The following is a 21,631-nucleotide window of genomic DNA, read 5'->3' as shown; positions in this document are numbered from 1 at the left end:
AATTTAATTGACCTTATTTAGTGATAAAGTGTCAAGTACTGACAATTCTATGCTTGCTTTGGTAGGCATACAATGGCTGTTAGGTACCAAAATCTATTTTTTAAAAAAAACACAAATATTCTACAAGCATTGTTATATGACTGAAATTATAGAACAGTATAATTTTCAAGGAATTAACTTTTCAGCAGGCTCAGTTAGCAGAAGAGAGATACATGATAGGCACAAGTAAAATGAAACATGTTTCCTTTAATGACCTATGACCAAGAAGTAATGTTAGGAATATCAATGAGAAACTGTCTGAAAAAAAGGACCTTATAGGAAGGTCCATAGCATTTTGGGTGGATCTTCTTTAAAGAATTTAAGAAAGAATATGTACAGGAGAAAAACAGAGGATGTGAAAACATGAATGGGTTGCAATCTGAATGGATAAAAATAATATACATATCAATAAAATCTTAGATCCATTTAAATATTCAGATATTACTCTCTCTACATAATTTCCTATATTATTCCATGTCTAATTTTGCTACTTTGGTTTTATAGTTTTTAATTATTTATTAATGATTCATTAATTTTATTATTCTTGTTTTAAAAAATAAAAACGATTTTACTTGCCAATCAGTTTCAGTTTAAAAAAAAACATGGAAAATGCAGAATGAAGAAAGTGCAGATCAAAACTGATTTCTGTAAGAAAATTTTGGAGATATTAATAGAGTGTATGCTATAGGAATTAGTGTGACATCAATTTAAAAAAATTTATTGAGCATTCACTATGCGCTAGGCATCATGCTAAATGATAGATTTTAAATAAAAAAAATTCCAATTCATAAGATGCTTACAATATAATGATTACATTATAATATACAAATATATTCATATATTTGCACACATTTGTGTGTGTGTGTGTGTGTGTGTGTGTGTGTGTGTGTGTGTGTTGAAAGGGGAGGAGTTGGGAGCAACCTCTCCAGGTCTTTTCTCAAATTCTCAGGACACTGAAAGAGTAAATCCCCAAAGGGAAAATCCCTAGGCTCCCTCAGCTACTTTCATGGCCCTGAGAATAAATTGTTCTCATCTGCCTAGTCTGCCAGAAGTCTTCACATCCTTAGGATAAATATATCCCTAACTCTTCATTGAGTTTGAGGTCTGTAGGTTAAGTTGATGACCACTCAGAATTCTATTAGTGAGCAATATTAAGAGCCCAGGGTTTATTTAGTTCCCATGTAGATATCCTCCTATATCAAGCATGTTGGGTTATACTTTTAATTGCTCTGTCTCTCTTTATATCTCTCTGTCTCTGTCTTTCTATTTCTATCCCTGTCTCTCTGTCTCTCTCTGTCTCTATGTTTCTCTCTTTTTCTCTTCACCCCACCCCACCTGCACACACACACACACACACACACATACACACACACACACACACACACACAGACACCTGAAAAGCACAAAACTCAGGCCCCAGGACCATTTCACTCATAAGAAAAGTGTCTAAATAGTCTCTCCAAAAGAAGGAGGATTGTCCCTCAGAAGCCATTTATGTGACCAATATTTTGTATTCTCTCTGGGGCTTCCAGAAAAAGTAAAGTCCTGATTGGTGATCCAGAAAACATTATCCTCTGATGAGAATTTGTATCTTTGTCTTCATCTTTGCTGTACCTCTGGTGCTCCTAATGGTTAATATTCTACTTAACTGCTTGAAGTTAACTTTGTATATTGTTTGATCTGCTATGAACTGAAAAATTTGGCATCATCTGCCACATGCACCTGATTTTTTACTTTTGAGACTTGGTCTTTCCTGAGATTCTTCAGATTTGATTATTTGTTCAGGGAATAGCTCAGTTATGTTTTTGTTGTGCTTCTGTTTTAGTTTTTCTCTTCCTCTTAAAGGGTTGCTTTTATCAAGCCTCTTGAATATCACAGATCAGCTTTGACCAGTTAAAGCCCCTAAGTCATTTAAATTATGAAAGGTTCTCTATAAGATTTTAAGGGTCTTACCACTAAGAGACAGAGTGTGGCCATGCAAATTAGGCTGATTTTTCCTTAAAAAATATCGAGTGATTCTTTGAGACTCAGTTGGCTGATTAAGTAGAGTAAAAACCAAAGTAGCAATGCCCATAATTAGAACCTGAAAACACAAGAGTCCAGAGGTAGTAGAACATGAACTACATTATAACACATGGAAAATATACCTTTGAATTAAATATTCAGTAAGTTTTCTGATAGAGAGACAGCATATTTACCTAGGAGTATTGAAACAATTTAGAATTATGAAACCTTGATGACTTAGTTTACATTAGTGCTTAGCTATTGGTTAAGGTGTGAAACTCCACTTTCTAAAACTTAAAATTATATTAATTAAGGTAAAATATCTATAAATATGCAGATACTATGACTTCAAAGTTATACTCTAAATTGAGGGTAATGGACACGCCACAAACCCATTGGTAAATTAGGCATGTATTTACTTCAAGGATGTGAAGACTTCTTCTGGCAGAGTAGGTGGATAAGAACAATTTCTTCTTATGGCCATGAAAGCAGGTGCTAAGGAACACTTAGAGCCTGGTCAAATATTGAAGATGTAAAGGTTATCCACTTCATCCAAGGTCAATGTCAGTCAGTTTTTAACTTCTCACTGGACTTGGATAACTGGAATAAAGAATGAAACTGACAACTTAGTGCAACCTAGGCTTCACTTAAATTCAATTCATATTCAAGTCAACCATAAACCTATGATATCATTGGTTTTGAAATGATGGATGAACAATAGCAATATATCTTGAATTGCAAGGCACTCAATCTTTAGAAGCATCATTTAGGAAACTAAAAGTTATTTTAAAGTAGCTTTTAAAAAATTTCTCAATCAACAACAAATATACCTAGCTTAATGCCACATATATATATTTTGAAGCTTTTTATTTACAAAGCATATGCATGGGTAATTTTTCCAACATTGACCTTTGCATAACCCCTCTTTACCCCACCCCCTCCCCTAGCTGGCAGATAGTCCAATACATGTTAAATATGTTGAAATATATGTTAGATCCAATATATGTATACATATTTATACAATTTATACAATTATCTTGTTGTTCAAGAAAAATCAGATCAAGAAGGAAGAAAAAAAAAAACTGAGACAGAAAACACAATGCAAGCAAATAATAACAGAGAGAGTGAGAATGCTATGTTGTGTTCCGCACTCTGTTCCCAAGGTTCTCTCTTTGGGTGTATCTGGCTCTCTTTGTCACTGCACAAGTAGAACTGGTTTGAATCATCTCAATATTGAAGAGAGCCATGTCCATCAGAATTGATCATTGTATAATCTTGTTGTGGCTGTGTATAATGATCTCCTGGTTCTGCTCATTTCACTCAGCATCAGTTCATGTAAGTCTCTCCAAGCCCCTCTAAAATCATCCTGCTGGTCGTTTCTTACAGAACAATAGTATTCCCTAGCATTCATAAACCATAATTTTTTTTTTAGCCATTCTCCACTTGATGGGCATCCACTCAGTTTCCACTACCAAGAGGGCTGACACAAACATTTTTGCACATGTGGGTCCCTTTCCCTCTTTTAGGATCTCTTTTGGATATAATCCCAGTAGAAACACTGTTGGATCAAAGGGTATGCACAAGTTTGATAACTTTTTGAGCATAGTTCCAAACTGCTCTCTAGAATGGTTGGATCCATTCACATTCTACCAACAATATATCAGTGTCCCAGTTTTCCCACATCCCTTCCAACACTGGTCATTATCTTTTCCTGTCATTTTAGCCAATTTGAGAGGTGTGTAGTGGTATCTCAGAGTTGTCTTAATTTGCATTTCTCTGATCAATAGTGATTTGGAACACCTTTTCATGTGGCTACAAATAGTTTCAATTTCTTCATCTGAAAATTGTCTGTTTCAGAATAAAAAAGAAAAAGAGCTTATTAAATAGATAAATAGGCTATAAATAAGGGAATAGTATTTCAGTTAATTGAAAGTCTGAACACAACTTTATAAACGCTATCTCACTAACATTTCTTGCTTATGCTATTTGAAGTACTTGAATTACTCTCCTACTCTTTCCTTTTCTTCACATATGAAATATTTGGGAAGGTCTTAAAATGTTTTCATATCATTAAAACTTGGAAATGGGAAAAATGTAAAACTGGTTAATTATAGAATTCTTTAACTAAACTTCAGGTAGGTGGGTTATAGTGATGGTCATTTATACATACTGTAAATATTTATACAAAAATATCTACAAAAAAGTTGTAGTAATGTTATGTTTTCATATAAATATTTCATATAAATACTACCTTATTTATTTTTAAATTTAGTCCTTAACAAATAAAACAAACACCAAAAAATCTCCATAAACACAGTACAATAAAAGAAAACTTCACATGAAACTGTAGTTCTCTACTATATATATAGCTTACTTCTTTTCAAAATTTACTAGAAATTCATCATGTAACTTTCAAAAATGCACTTCTTATCTGTGATTCTTTGAGGATTTCCTGCTTTTCTCTTTGCATTTTTTAAAAAGATGTTTCAATGACCCTTTCCCTCTTTTTAAAATTTAATTTATTTATTCATTAATCAATTCATTCACTTTCTATCATTTATTAATTTATTCTTTTTCTCACATTAACTGACTGATTTATTCATTCCTTCATTTGTTTATTTATTTATTTTTAAATTTATGTAACCTTTGGTCTCTCCTTCCTCCTGAAAGAAACAGACTTCATCCAGCTTAATTAAAGTAAACAGTAGTACTGGCATTTGTGTCAGTTCTTTTTTCCCCATTTTGTTGTATCCTTTTCTGTCAAACCTGACTCTTCATTGACAGAGTTTTCTTGACAAAAATACTAGAGTGGTTTGCTATTTATTTCTTCATCTCATTTCACAGATAAGAAAACTGAGGCAAACAGGGTTAGGAGTCACACAACTAATAAGTGTCTGAGGTCAGATTAGAACTTAGGAAATTGAGTCTTCCCTACTCCAGGCCTAGTACTCTATCCAGTGTAATGCTTAGCTGCCCTTGCATCAATGAAAATATCTCAGTCTATAAGCCTTCTTTCTAGGGAGTTTGATGATTAGCCTTTCACATTTTACTTCTACTAACTAGTTTTCTCCTTCTGAGTTCAAAAGCCATCCTCGGTTATGAATAAGATTTAGGATAACCAAAATCATAGAAACTTTCTCTCTTTTTCAATTTTTAAAAAAAAAATTTATAACATATGCATAGATAATTTTCATCCTTGTAAAACCCCTTTATTCCAAAATTTGCTCCCTCCCTTTCCCTCACCCCCTCCCCTAGACAGCAAGCAATCCAATACATGTTAAATATGTTCAACTATTCTATACATATTTTACACAATTATAATATTATACAAAAAAATCAAGTCAAAAAGAAAAAAATGAGAAAGAAAGCAAAATGCAAACAACAACAAAAAAGTGAAAACACCATGCAGTAATCTACACTTAATCCCCACAGTACTCTCTCTTGGTGCAGATGGCTCTCTCTATCATAAGAACTTTGGAACTGCCCTCAATCACTTCAGTGTTGAAAAGAGCCATGTCCATCAAAATTGATCAATATATAATCTTGCTGTTATTGTGCACAATGTTCTTTGGTTCTACTCACTTAGCATCAGTTCATGCAAGTCTTTCCAGGCCTCTCTAAAATCATCCTACTGATCATTTCTTATAGAACAATAATATTCTGCAACATTCATATACCATAATTCATTCAGCCATTCTTCAACTGATGGGAATCTACTCAGTTTCCAGTTCCTTGACACTACGAAAAGGGCTGCCACAAACATTTTTGCACATGTGGGTCCTCTTCCCTTTTTTAGGATCTCTTTGGGATCCAGGCCCAGTAGAGACACCAGCTGAATCAAAAGGTATGCACAGTTTGATAGCTCTTTGGGCATAGTTCCAAATTGCTCTCCAGAATGGTTGAATCAGTTCACACCTTCACCAACAATATATGTGTTCCAGTTCCTCACATCCCATCCAACATTGATCATTATCTTTTCCTGTCATCTTAGCCAATCTGAGAGATGTGTAGTAGTACTTCAGAATTGCATTTCTGCATTTCTCTGATCAATAATGATTTAGAGAACTTTTTAATTCAACTACAAATGGTTTTAATTTATTTTCTGAAAATTGTTCGTGTCCTTTGATCATTTATCATTTGGAGAATGGCTTGAATTATTATAAATTTGAGTCAATTCTCTACATATTTTATAAATGAAGCCTTTATCAGAACCCTTGAATGTAGAAATATTTTTCCATTTTATTGCTCCCCTTCTAATCTTATCTTCATTGGTTTTATTTGTACAAAACTTTTTAACTTAATAAAATAAAAATTATCCATTTTGCATTCTATAATGTCCTCTAGTTCTTCTTTGGTCACAAATTCTTTCCTTCTCCACAGATCTGAGAGGTATACTATCTTTTGTTCATCTAATTTGCTTATAGTATCATTCTTTATATCTAAATCATGAACCCATTTTGACCTTCTCTTGGTATGGGATGTTAGATGTGGATCAATGCCTAGTTTATGCCATATTAATTTCCAATTTTCTCTGAAATTTTTGCCAAATAATTGTAAAGGGCTGAAACTATGAAAAGGTGTGCTTGAATCAGACAACTGAGCACTTAAGGCTAATTATCTATTTGATGTGAGACAATGACTCTATTAGCATATGTTTTGGATAAATGGCTCTTCTCACTGTTTGGTGCTTACTCAATGTTTGATGTTAAGATAATTGTAGGCAAGGATTAGAGGGTGGGGTCAGAGTCACTTTGCAGCAGGATAAGGAACAGAGAAGTTGGTGACTTTGGACTTGAGAATCCAGGAGCCTTGTGGCAGTTTGTCTGTCTCCTTCACTTATTCCCCTAAAGACCAATGACTAATTTATCCTGACCCTGGCTGATACTGAGGCCACCAGGGAGCTAGCCTGGACTTAATAAATAGTGAGTTCTTATCCAAGAAGCTAGTATCTTTGGATTTATCAAACACTAGATTACTATAGTCATTGACTATTGTGTCTTATTAACTTAATCTATTCCACTGATAGACTATTCTATTTCTTAGCCAGCAGCAAATGGTTTTGATGACCACTGATTTATAATATAGTTTTATGTCTGGTACAATTAAGCCATCTTCAGAACTTTGGAATTGATTGTATGACATAGAAAACACTGGCAAAGGGTCACTTGACATCGTGCACTCACATCAAACAAAGTGCTGTACTCTATGAGTGAAGCAGGATTGTAGTACCTCAAAAAAATGTGAGATGCACAAATTTAGAGAAATCTCCTCTCCAAATATATATTTGGACTATTTGTGCCCTATCTGGGGTATATCCTTCTGAGCTCACATTGATTTAATCATTCACAGTCAGACATACTGTATCTTGACTTCAACATAGTTGTGTTCATTTTGGCCCTCTCTGAGAACAAGAATCTTTTTAGTCATCCTATAATTTTTAATTTCTAATTTTGTTACATGACTATAATCTCAAATGTAATCTCAAATTGGCAATGGCTAAAAAGTATCTTGCAGATTTTTTTCTTTTTAACCTAATCTCCTGTTGAAAGCCTAAAATATAAATTAGTCCTGATTACTGAGACAAAGTATGTAGTTCAAGTGACAGATAGCTAGAAGAATTATTTCAAATATAAAATGTCATTAATCCCCCTCAGCATAATAAACAATTTAATTGCAGCTTTCTAGGAATCTTTCTGGTTGTCTGTAGTTTCCCTTCGATATCTTTTAAGATAGCAGAATCTACAAATAACACTTGACATGACATAAGACAAAAAAACAAAAACACAGATTAAATACAACAAACACGCTCATCAGTCTCCTTATCTCCCACTGAGAGTAAAAGCCTTTAATTAAAAGTCCCTTCTTCAGCCCAAATTTCTGAATAATTTAGATTTTTATGTAGTTGGGGATAATTTGAGAGCTCTCTCTTTTAGTCATCCTCTCCACTTCTGTATAGGAAGTTGGATTTGGGGATCCAAGTTTTGATTCTACACGGTTTGACTTGTCAAAATTGTTGCTGAGTGAAAGATTCTAATAAATTGTGGAGGTTGGAAGATTAAAGAGATTAAAGATTAATCCTATGGAATTTTGCAAATTAATAATTTAAAAATTATTGGTAAGAATTCCTGGAACTTTAGGTAATTCCAGGAACTTTCTTCTCTTTGTCATAATTGATGAAGTATAAATCAGATGCTTAACATGCTGAAATACTTTATGGAATTTTGAAGGTACCACTTTGTAGAACTTGTTTTAAGAAAAATAAAAATTAAATTTTATGAAAGTTTTAGGGGTAAATAACAGTTAAATGAATTTTCCCCTGTGATGCTTGATCTGATGCTTGATATGAACATAATCCCAAGGTAAAAGGGGAAAAAAAGTATGTACTTGCATTTTAAATTTATCCAAAACTAAAATAGCTTCATTTTGTTGACCTTTTTTTTTGATTATGAAAAGAGAAAAGATTATTTAAATTATGGAGCTAATTAAAAATAAGTAAAATTTAATTAAAGAATGAAGAGGTTAATTTAAATGGAAGAGATAATCTTTGGGAAGGTGACTAGAAACTAGAAATGTCTTTTGGGAAGACTGAATTAGAATTTTTAAAGTATTATGTTACAGAATTAATTGCTCATGTAAACTAGAAGCAAGATCACCAAAGAAAATTAGAAAGAAGCCATGCATTTGTAAACTTCTAGAAACCCCAAAAGGTAATAGGATTGCAATTAATTGAGGTTGTATAAAATGTTGCATTAAATTACAAAGGAGAAATTTAATGGAATAAGTATTAGTCATTTAGATAATTTGGGATTTGATTACAAAATACAGTATTCTGCTCCTGAAAAACATTCATGGTATATTACCCAGTTTTTAGAATCTCTTAAGCTGCACAGCAAAGAGATGAGAATTGTTAGATTGTTGCTTTAAATCTCCATCTTTCACCTGTGGTGAAAGCTGAAAAGGCTTGGGGAATGAGAGGGTGGGGCTAGGTTATGAACATGAAAGGAATTTATTTGCTTCTTTGCATGATTTAAAAAAAAAAGTTTATCGAAGGGTAAAAGTACTACTGTAAACTTTGAGATTTTGATTTTGTCATTGTAAATCCAGATGTTATTTGACTGATATTTGTTCTGTAACTAAATTATTAAGTGGTAATATATGTTCTTCTATTAACTGTGACATTTAATACAAAAAGATGAACACATACAGACAAACCTGAATTATACTCTTAGTCTTAGCAACTTATTAACTATGTGATCTTATGCAAGTTATCTTAACTCTACCTCAGAAAACTGAGGTAAAAAGGAAAATAATAATGGTACCCATCTTCCAGGAATACTGTAAGGATCAGATGATATAAGTATCAGATATAAGAATCAGATGAAGTATTTAAAATTGTGACTAGCATATGGTAAGGACTATTTAAATATTAAGTATTGTTTTTAGTTCTTTGATAGCATAATATTATGACTGCCAAATTTTAGATATAATTTGTATAAAATGTCAAGAATGATAAAGTGAATCATTATTTTTATGTAAGACAATTTAAAAATGAATTAAACTGAATTGATATCCTCTGATTAGTATTTTTTTATTTTTTTAAATATATGGTATTATATGTTATTGCTGTGTTTCTAAACATTTTTCTTACATTGTGAAATGCTGTGAGAAACATATTAGAAATTTTAGAAAAGCAACTTCTTTGTAAAAATTTGAACACTGTTATATTATAAATTAAAACCATTATAAGAATGTGATAAAATAGATATTTGAATACTGTCAAATATTTAATGGGATATTTTGTATTAAAACAGATAACAACAATAATAACAATAATACTAATAATGATGATAACTTACTATTGGAAGAATTTACAAGTTTTTATAATGGAATGAATTTTCATTTGAATATTTTTGACTATCACTTAGAAAAACTGGGAAAATGTATAGGGTGATTCAAAGAGGTAACTTTAATACATCAATATGAATCTACTTTCAGTTATTTGTTGTATGCCTGAAACCCCAAAATGTGATTAGTTTTAATTTATAAGTAAAGGATAAATAAAATTTAACTGTTAGGGAAGAATGAGAAACTTCTATTCAAGCCCCAAGCTGTGATTAGTGAAATTTTGCTGTTTGTGGAAACAATTCTTGAGATTATAATTTTGTTTTGAGTTTTGATTACAAAGATGGTTGTGTGAATTGTCATGCAGTCAATAGTTCACCAGTGAAGGGGAAAAATGAAACATGCTGTAGTCTAAAAACTAATAGCTAGATGTCAATTCATAGGAAAAGTTGAAGGGTTGACCTTGGCATGGCCTAAGGTAATCTCTTTACTCAGTTTACCTATTATGCTACTTTTTTGTGTTCAGAACATTTTCCCATCAATTTAATCCTGAGATGGGCTATTGATACCCTCTGACTACATCACTGACTGTCAGATATAACTTGTGCCTGAAAACAAATTGAGCTAAGAAACTTTTCCCTTGTTATAATTTGTATCATGCTAGTCTGTGATTTTAAGGGGACAAATCTTGATATTGCTATGATTATGTCCCTTCTTTTCCTTTCATAGAAAATTTCTATAATCAGAGGAGGTGAACAATAGACATTTTATGAGTACAAAACTATATTTATTAATAAACTGGAACTGGAACATCGCTAACTTAAACAAGTATAAAAAATCTTAAATTAATCTGAATTTTGGGGTAAATGATAATATAAAGATGATATCCACTTGTGAAATGATTTTGGATAATATAAATATAAATAAATTTTAAAAGCAAATAAATAAATAAAGATAAATAGGATCCAAAGTGATAAGATAAAGATGCAATGAAAAAGTTTTCTAATTAAATGAAATAGTAAATTTTCAAAAAGTAATAGTTTAAAATGTTTTCTCTAAGACATATCCATATTTATATGTGTTACTTACAAGTGTTTCTCATGGGAAATTCAGATTTTGATTATGTTTCAGTAATAAGTTTTCAAAATTGGATTAAGGATTTTACATATAAAATTGTATTGAAAACTGTACAGTAAGTGAAATTATCTCTTCCTTTTAAAGTATCTGTCTAATAATTTTAAAAGAGAGGAAAGTTTGTTTTATAAATCAGATCATCATGTGTTTTTTTTTAGATATTTATAATAGAAAATGGATTTAGGTAAAGATAAAAACAAGAAATTGTACATAAAACTAAAATTCTCTAAAATCTCAGTTCATAATTTGATGTTTATTTTATAGATCTGTTGTTAATAGGATCAAAACCATAAAACCTGAACTGGTTTTTACTACATGAACTAGTTACTGGAAAACGAAATTTAAGAGATTGTTCTAATTTGTAATACCTTATTACTGGCAAATTCTAGCAGAATTTCTAGTATTCTCTACAAGTGATTTCAGACCAAGGAAGCAGAGATTCCTTCAGATTTATCCTGAGAATGAGCCCTATTCTAGAATATACAAAAGAAGAGATTTCCGAGCATTGGATGATCACATGGGACATTTAAAACTCAAGTCAAAATGTGATAATTAAATGGACATTAGGAGTAGGTTACTAGGATACAAGGAAACTTGATGTTGTTTAATATTGATGATCATCATTGTATTGCTTTGGCCTTGTGTTTTATGGTGTTTATGTTTACTGAATTTTCTTCGTTACCTTGGTCATGTGTAAATCTCCTCTCTTCAAATTAGTTCATTGTGAGCCTTCTAAGTAGACTGATCTCTGGCCTGGCAATGCAATTCTGATTATATATATATATATATATATATATATATATATATGAATAACCTTATAGATAAGTGATCCATGAGAAGAATAGGCTGGCTTCTCCTCCATAAATTCAAAGAGGGAATTGAGGGAACTGTGGGAATTGAGTAAATCACACTGACTCATCTTGTGAATCAGGTTTGGAGCTAGCTTAGGTCCTTTTCTAGTCCAATTTCTGTGTAAAAGAAAACTTTTTTTTTTTCAATTATGAGGATTGCAAGAAAACTGTATTGTATTGATTGAATATTTCTTTGCATAGTTTGGAAGCTGAACTACTTCTCCCTGTTGCTTAGATATCCTTAACTAAAGATCTAGGTTCTGCTAACCAGAAATGCAGTTAGTTCTGAACATTGGTACAAATTGTTTTCTCACAATGCTACATATCAAACAATCCATATTTGAAAACTGATCCCATACTGGTCAATTAACTATTTTTTCCATGTTCCTTTGATTGATTATAGACACTTTTTGGGGACTTAAATACTCCTTTTTCTGATTTCAGGGAATTATTCTTATTTATTCTCCCCTTCTCCTCAAGTTTTGAAATTTACTCATCCCTTTCTCAACTCAGAAAGTCCTTAATATTTCCCATAATTAGTAATCATATCCTTTATTTATACATTCTTTTTATCTTATTATCTTTTAATGTATATGAGTCTGTCCTTCCCACTGCCCCCAGGCCCAGTGCCAAAGCTAAGGAGGTCTGGCATTGATTTTTTATGCAATTGGCATACATTGCTTAATGGATTGAGATGACTGGAAACTCAAACCTGTTTCATCAGTTATTTGTTTCATCCTTCACCCACCACCGAAGTTGGAAGAGAAATCTTGACCTTCTCACTATATATCTAGAGTAACTTCTCCTCAAATGCTAAGTACATAAAAATGATACATAAAGAATGGACAACCAAAACATTTTATCTAAGCTGATAACAAGCAAAAATTAGAGAAGTTTTACAAATGCGAATACCATATATCTGTGGTGGCTCTGACCAAAGGAGTGAAGAAGTGTAATTTTTTTTTTTTTGATGGTTGAAACCTCCCAAGATATTTTAGGACCATAATTCTTTCTTATGGACCATATATTAAACCCAAATGACTTTGGATTTCATTGATTTGACAATAATAAGGCCCAGAACAAGTCCCAGTTGGTCATTATTTGAGCTCTGATTGAGTCAGGGTGAATGTAAATAGTATTGTTTCCACTTTGGTCAGAAACCCTGACGAATATCACACAAAATATCCAGTGAACAAATGTTTCTTCTAGGAGTGACATATCTCAGGTCAGCCAAGAGAGAGCTTTGAAGGGTATATTCTTCAAAGTTTTTAGTGTGGAAAACTAAAAATAGGAGTTTGATTATGTGCTAGCTCTTCTATATGTCAGCAATTTCCCAGAGTCTTTTCTTACCTTCAAGTATCTCTTGATGAAGAGTATCCTGTATTTTCTCATAAAACTGAAAGGCAGAAGACCAAGATATGCCTTCCAAGCTCTTGTCAACTCAGGTTAACTATATTTGTACTGTATACTTCTCAGGATTGTTATGAAGGAACCATTTTAAAAATTTTATAGCTATATAAATGAATAAGCTATGCTAATTTTATTATAAAATTACAATACATTGTATAAATTAAAAAAACAACACAATTAAACCATTTTAATTAACAACATGTTGAATAATAGCCGTGTTTTCTCCACCATTTCTGATAACTAGTTGATTTACATTGAAGATAAGCAGTAAAATAACTGATTTTTCTTCTTCAATGCTTAGGAACCACCAACAAAGAAAACATTAAATATATAATCAACAGAAGAAAATAAAACTATGCATGAAATTGTAAACTATATTATCTAAGTATTTTAAAAATAAATCTATTAACTTCAATAAGATAAAAATTAAAGCCTTCTATTTATTTTGTACAGATTTTGGTTGACAAGCATGCTTTAAAATTGTTTTATACTTTATATTTTTAAATTATTTGTTTCTATGATTATTATTACTAAATTGTCAGGGTGCCTGTTATTGTTCTAATTCTGCTTTTATCCCTGCATTATTTCATCAAATTTCTTTGCATTCCAATATTTCTTTGTATTCTTCATCTGGTTATTTCCTTTTGTACAATAATATGCTACTTTGTGCTTATACCACTACTTTTTAATTCTTTCCTCAATTTCAATGTATGAGTTGTTTTTAGAGGTTTTTTTTTTTTGCTAATATTCTTAAAATTGTTAAAGAAAATTCTGGGGGTAGCTAGATGGTAGAGTTGATAAAGTACCAACCCTGAAATCAGGAATATCCAAGTTCAAAACAAGCCTCAGATACTTAACACATTAGCTGTAGGACTTTGGCAAGTTACTTAACTCCAATTGCCTTACTTAAAAAGAATATTTCATTATTTACTGAACTATATTTCATCTATGCTTTGACTTGAACATTATAGATGTATATAGCTAGAGCCATAACTAGAGTAAGGTAAAGGGACTTTGTTCCAATGTGAAAAATTTTAAGATTGCTGTCATAGAAATGATATTTTATCCTCCTCAACCTCTCTTCTTACTCTGTTCCTGTGATAGCCAAAATATATACTGCTGTCTCATCTCTGCGTGCATCCTCTCCTTCTTTATCCCTGGATGGCACTTAGGTTGGAGGTAGAGTCAGTAACCTAAACACAGGGATTCTTACACACTCTTCAACTTTTAAGAAACCCCATAGTTGTGGGATTCACTTCTTCCCACTAGCAATAGCACTCATGTGAGCCTTATTCCCCTTATCCTCCCAAAGCATTATTTATTCCATATGTATAAATCACTAATTATAATTGACATTAGCCAAAAGGTCTTCCAAATTATTCCAGTGTAATGGAGAACTGGATAACAATCCCTGTCATTATCATGCAGAATGCTTCATTGATTAAATTCTCATGAAGCCTTTGAAAAATATGTAGACATTCTGTAAATGGCTCTGGTCCATGTGGTGAGAAGTCTTTTTGCCTGACTGTATCACCAGAACCAGAGTATATTCAAAAGACACTAGTCACATGGTGCCAGGCTTGGTTTATTTATCTTAGTAGCTATTCAGGTGAATGAGACAGTTATATAAGAGGAAAAACTTCCAATCTGAAAGCATAGGTGGCCTATTGAGAAATACATCTCTTCTTTGCCTATGTTTTTTTCTTTCTTATTTTAAGTGAAAAACAATGGAAGTGTCTATGATCTTGTGAACTTCAAAAAGACAGGAAAGTGAGACATTAGAATCTGGAAGCTGGAGCACATGGCAAGATTTTCTGGAAGCTAGAGGTTGAGATGCAAAACCCAGAGCAACTTATTTGACCTTGCCCATCAGTAGAAGAAATGTGGATTCATTTACACATTGCTACACTGACCATGCTACATTTGAAAATGAACTTGGTGGGATGAATACTATAGAGAAAATATCTTAAGTCAGCTCATTTCTCTTAGCTACAGAGGAGAAAGGTATAGAGGGCTGAAATTCCCAAATGGTATGCTTGAATCAGACAACTGAGCCCTTAAGGCTAATTACTTATTCAATGTGAGACAATGACTATTAGCATGTTTGGATAAATGGCAGTTCTCACCATTGGTGCTTGCTGAATGTTTGGTGTTAAAATAATCATGGGCAAGGATTGGAAGGCAGAAGGAGAGGGGTCAGAGAGTCACTTGGCGGCAGGATGAGGAGGAGAGAGGCTGGTGACTCAGGACTCCAGAATCCAGGAGAGATCTTTGGCAAGCCTCCTGGCAGTTTGCCTGCCTTCTTCACTTCTCCCCCTAAAGACCAAGAACTTTAATTTATCCTGACTCTGGCTGACCCCAAGGCTCTCTAGGGAACTAGCCCATACTCTCCAGAAAGTGGAAAGCCTGTCTGTAGGTATTGAGGGAGGAAAATGCACCTCTGTTCTTCAAAGTAAATGCTCCTTTGTAAAAGAGAACCAAAATTAATTGGTTAAATAGCCCTAGGGAATTAAATATTGAGTTAACAGTGAGAAGACCACACCAGAATCAAGAATTGGCCAAAAATACTGGAGAAAGAACCCTAGAACCTTGTGCAAGCAATATAGTTAGTTTCACTCTGGATGATCAAGGCCAGAGGTAATGTTACACAAATTATGTTTTCCATCCCTTGAATTTTCCACCTATTTTTCTTCTTTTAAAGAACATTTATCAACTCAAACATTTTGTAATTCTTTTTTTTTCCTGAGACAATTGGGTTAAATGGCTTGCACAGGATCACACAGCTAGGAAGTTTTAAGTGTCTGAGACTAGATTTCAACTCAGGTCCTCCTGACTTCAGGGCTGGTGATCTATCCACTGCACCACCTAGCTGCCCCTATTCTTTTCTTTGTATAACTTGAGTAGAACAAAAAACCTGTAAAAGAATTGGTCATAAATTTCTAATTCCAATTAATGCTTTCTATCCTATTGCTAAGGCACAATCCTTCAGAAGTCACTTGAGAGTTCATTTTGAGATCTATAAGTCACAGAATGTGATGCCTGAGTAAGAATGAATTTCAGTGATTTCACTGGAATCGGTGTTTCTATTCAAACCATGAGTAGGATTCATATCAGTTTAAGAAATAGCTAAATACCATCTGCAAATAGTTTGAGACCGAGATGGATGAAAAATGCTTTAATACTATGCCCAAAATTACATATCACAGTAAGGCAGAGTTGAGGTTTGAATCCAGATTCATTCACTCAAAATATAGTGTGTTTCAAAATATACTATACTACTTCTCATTCATACTATAATGAAAACTGATTATAAGTTTCATGGAATTTTCACTGAAGTGATTTCTCATGATCACATGGATATTAGATCTAAGATAAACTTCTTGCTTTTTTCCCTCTCTCCCTCCCTCCCTCTTTTCTTCCTATCCTTTACTCCCTTCTTCTCTTCCTCCCTCCCTCCCTCCCTTCCTATTTTCCTTCCTTTCTTTCTTATAGATTGACAATTTTTAAAAGTGAAATAGCTTCATGGGCTCAAGCAAATGCAACACAGAAGGCAGCTATGTTGAATAAGCAATTCATAAGAGCAAAGACAAATTCCCTAGGGAAATTTACAATTAACCAGGATGGAAGATGCCATGAGGTAGGAATACCCCATCATATGCTAGCTTTAAAAGAGGTTAGCAAAGATCTACACTATGAGCAGAACTTTTATAGGGGAAATATAACCTCAAGAGTTTGATATCATAAATTGACTTTCTGATTAGATATAATAATTTGGGGCTGCTGACAAAGAATCAGGGAGGAGATTGGGGAATTAAAAATGAGATCAAAGAGGAGTCAGGCGGAATCCATCTGGTGATCTGAGTCCTAACCTATTTAAAGATAGGTCAATCAAGATCTCAAAGGTTGATAGGACTACTTTAAAGATGATAACTAGATAGTCTTAGAGGTTGGGATTTTGGACAATGAAAAACCCAATGGGCCAATTTAAGTTTCAGCCTCACATTATGAGACAATAGAGGCTGATTAAGAGATATAGCCTCTCAGTATTCCAAAGAAACTGGACAGTTTGTGAATAACTAAGTTCCCAGGAGAGAATCCATTTCATCAGACTACATTATATTTAATTATCTTTAAATTTTCTTCCATGTCTTTCATGTGCTTTAACACATGTCCGCCTTCCCTGGCTCAAGATTGTTGGAAATAGAAACCCAAAAAATATTGTCTGTAGATTCCTACAAAGTACCTGAATAGAAAGAGACAAGGAAATTCAGAAATCCCAGTTCAAGTCAGGCAAAAAAGGCATGGTATAATTGTAATGTGAAGCTTTAGTTATCCTGAAACTTGTCTACATCATAATAACTAATAATTTCTTGACTTGCTTAATCATAGCTTCACATAGTGCAAGGGATAATGTTGTAAAAAATTACCCTGGAATGGGTTCTGTCAATAAAACTTATTATAATAAATAAAAAACAATCATAGCTTCACATTTTATAAGCTGAAGGAATCATTGAGGGCAACTTTGATTCTGTACTTGATTCTTACCAACAAGGAGGAACTAGTAATTAAGATAGAAATGATGGCAATCTTGGAGGGAAGTAATACCTTGATCTTAGAATTAGTGACAGAAAAAGAAAAGAAAGGCTGATTATAATTTGCATGCATTATTATTTTGAAAGAGATTTCAAATCATTAAGAAAAAGGATAAAGTGCATCCCTCAAATGAAAATTTTATAAGGAAAGTTAGTCCAGGAGAAATGAAATTTTGAAGACAAACAGTTTTGATGAGAAGAAACCTGAGTTGGCTAAAAAAAATGATGTGGCTGTATGCCATCTGAGTTATTAACACAACTCATTTTTTTAAAGAGACAATATAAAAGCAAGAGCAAGATATTAAAGAGGAAACAAACGCTGGACACATTGTTAGTGTAGCCTGGGAATGGCCATTTAAACTGATAACATAACCTTTGATATCATTCCCTACAAACCATGGTCCCTTCACCCCCTTTTTCTTTCTTTGGGCTGGTCCATTAATTCAGCTTTCATTTGCATTGACAGATCTGAGGTATTTTCTCAAAGTGAGAGACTGATCACAGCCATGATCAAATTAGATTTTAGAGGTAATCCTTGTGGAGGGAAAAATCTCTATCTATTTACCTTTATAGTTTCTGAGTCCAAAAGTGCTTCCCATTTATGAAAAGTAGTTGCAATGTTCTTAAACATATATTAGCTCTTAAATATAAAATATTTATTAAAGGCAAAAGCAAGAATAACTATAACCTTTACTCAATAGATAGCAAAAGCAAATTTATACTTAACCATGATTATACTCTCCTACCAAGGTATAGTATCCATAGAGGGATGAGTTATAAGTTTATATTTATATAAATGTAGTCATGAAACACATGAGTAGAGAATCTATGCTCCTGGCAGCAACTCATTACTCTGGATTGAAGGCTTTAATGTCTTTGGTTATTTGAGAGTATTGGCAACTTGATACAACACTGACTTTGGTGTAAATCTTTTTTGAATATTTGACTTTCTGCATAATCATGAACAAGTTACTCAACCCAATTGGGTCTTATTTCATCATCTGTAAAATGAAGCAATTGGACTACATGGCCTCTGGGTTTCCTTTTAGCTCTAGACCTAAAACTCTTATCATCCTAAGTCCTGTCAGGGTGCATAACACATCACCTGTTAAACACAACTGATTTTCTGTTCTCTGCTTCTTTCTGGTCTTCACAATTCTGCTATGCAAAGCCACTTTTCTGAGATTCTTAAGCTACTGAAACATAGAAAGCTAGTTTAGCATATGGCTATCCTTCACAGGGTGCTGGGATACTCTCTAAACAAAAAATTATCAATATTATACTATTTCAGTGAACCAAAATTTTTAAGCCTGAGGTTTACAATTTGCCAAATCAGCTTCTTTTCTGGGTACAGAAGAGCAAAACCAATTAGTCCAACATTCTGTACATGGGAGATTTTCTCTAAACAGCTCCTAACAATAATGCTTCTCCTCCAATCATCAGAGATTCCTGGAAAATAATTAAGAAGCTTGTCTTTCCCTTCTCTCCCCTTTCTAAATATGTAAAGGAAATAAATTACAACATAGATATACCTGAAAGGGTTTCCTTCTTTGAAACTATAAATAGTGGCAAAAGGCAATGCAGCTTTTATTCAATCATTCAGCTCTCAACAAAGTGGTACATTTCTTCCAAACAGTATAGCTCTCAACAAAGTAGCTGAAAAGCCTGTTTATATTCACTCAGATCTTTTAGCTTGAAATAGTAATAATTTTCTATGTTTTGTTTTCTGTTTTTTTTAAATGTTCTGTTTTCTGATGCCTTATCTTCTATAAGCAGCTTCTCTTGTGAACTTCTGGGCTTTTGGCCCTGGAACAATATTATTGTAGCCTGAGAATGACCATGTGATACACTTATGTTGGCGGGATAATTTGTGGTAGACTCAAAGCTGTGGCTCCTGCACCCCTTTTTTCTTTTTGGGGGCTGGTCTATTAATTCAGTTTTCACACAATGACAGCTCTGGGATGTATTATAAAAGCTGGCTCTTGACTCTTCTGTATTCAGTTTCCTATTTTTAATGGGTCAGGGTAAAAACCTAAATACTGTACACAGTTCTCTCAGGTATGGCACGGACAATATACTGTTTCCCAAACTCTACAACAGTTCTTTGATTTATAGATTCTCATTTATATCCTTCAAAACTCAGAAAAGTCTTATGTTACAGAGTTGGTTGATCACGGTGCTTTTCACTTCTTGTCATACACCTGCATTCAGGTATATCCTCTGTACATTATCTGAGAGTTGTTGTTCTTTTTTTAGGTTCATCAGAACTTTCAAGCTGTTTTTCCCACATTAATATCCTCTTTCTATAATAAGTAAAATGTCCACATACTAAATGAACAATTTTTACATATATATATATATATATAATATTAATATCTCTGGGGTTTAGAATGAATTAAGCCTAGGTGAAACCCGAGGAAAACAAAATGTTTTTGAAAGCTATGTTGGAGCAAAGAACAATAACTCCATCTAATGCTAGGGTGGATGAGATCATGATAAAGAATAGCAGAGAAAGATGAGGCTATCTAATTCTTATGCTTTTTGCATTTTCTCCAAGAAGCAGAATGATTTTTAAACTTAGAAGGAAAGAATAACTAAGGAGGGAGATAATAAAAAGAGTACCACAGTAAAAAAAAAAAAAGTAGTATCTTTCTTTCATTCAATAAGCCATATGGGTCCATATAAACTATATTCCAGGATATTGAAAAAAAAAAGCTGGTAGTTATGATTGCTAGAGCCCCTGTCTGTCAAAAATTTGTAGAAAATTGTGGAGAACAAGGAAACTGAAAGAGGAAAGGAGATATTATCTTGATTTTTAAGAAAAAAAATTGGAGTCCTCAAATTATAGACTGATGATTTTGCTGCTTATAATGTTATATATGCCAAGCACTTTGAACATTGTTATTAAAGATAAGGATAATGAACAGACAGAAGGTGAACCAGCAAGGTTTTATTTAGACCAGATCATGCCAGCCTAACCTTATCTCCCTCAGTCTTTTTTTTGGAGGGGGTAGGGTGAATAGTTAGGCAATTCAGGGGGAAAGATACTGATATGGTTTACTTATCCTTTGCAAAACACTTAAGAAAAATTCCCATACTTTTTATACGTAGTAAAAAAAATTGAGAGATAGAACTAGAAAATAGTACAGTTAATTGAACTTAGAATTAATTGCATAGTTGAATCAAACAGTGATTATTAAGTGTACAATAGCCTATTGGAGTGTCCTGTGCATTAATACTTGTCTCTATATTATTTTTACTTTTTGACAGTGATATATACCAGCATAGATGTCATGCATATCAAATTTTGAGATGATATAATGTTAAAAATTAGAATATTGAATGGCAAAAGTGGGCTCAAAAAGTCTGGATGAGTTAAAACTTGAAACATTGAATAAAAAAAATTAAAATTGGAGGAAATTTTAACAATCTTTTAGATACTGGTTAAACTAGATGTCTTCCAAAATTACACATAGATTAGAAGTACAAGAAGTAGATAGCAGTTCATTTCTAAAAAATTTAGAGATATTTGGTATGTTTTCAGCTCAATGAGTCAACATCAACCAAGAAAACAAATGAAGTCCAAGATTTCATTTGAGGAGGAAATAATATCCAGGACCAGTTAGGTGATAGTTCCATTGTATTCTGCTCTAGACAGACATCATCTGGATTATCATATTTAATTTAGGAAAACACCTTTTAGGAAGGATATTGATAAACCAGTAAACATAAAGAGGAAATCAACCAAGATTGTAAAGG

Source organism: Sarcophilus harrisii, chromosome 3 (assembly GCF_902635505.1).
Source record: "Sarcophilus harrisii chromosome 3, mSarHar1.11, whole genome shotgun sequence".
NCBI classification, from domain to species: domain Eukaryota; kingdom Metazoa; phylum Chordata; class Mammalia; order Dasyuromorphia; family Dasyuridae; genus Sarcophilus; species Sarcophilus harrisii.
This window is presented reverse-complemented; position numbering follows the sequence as displayed.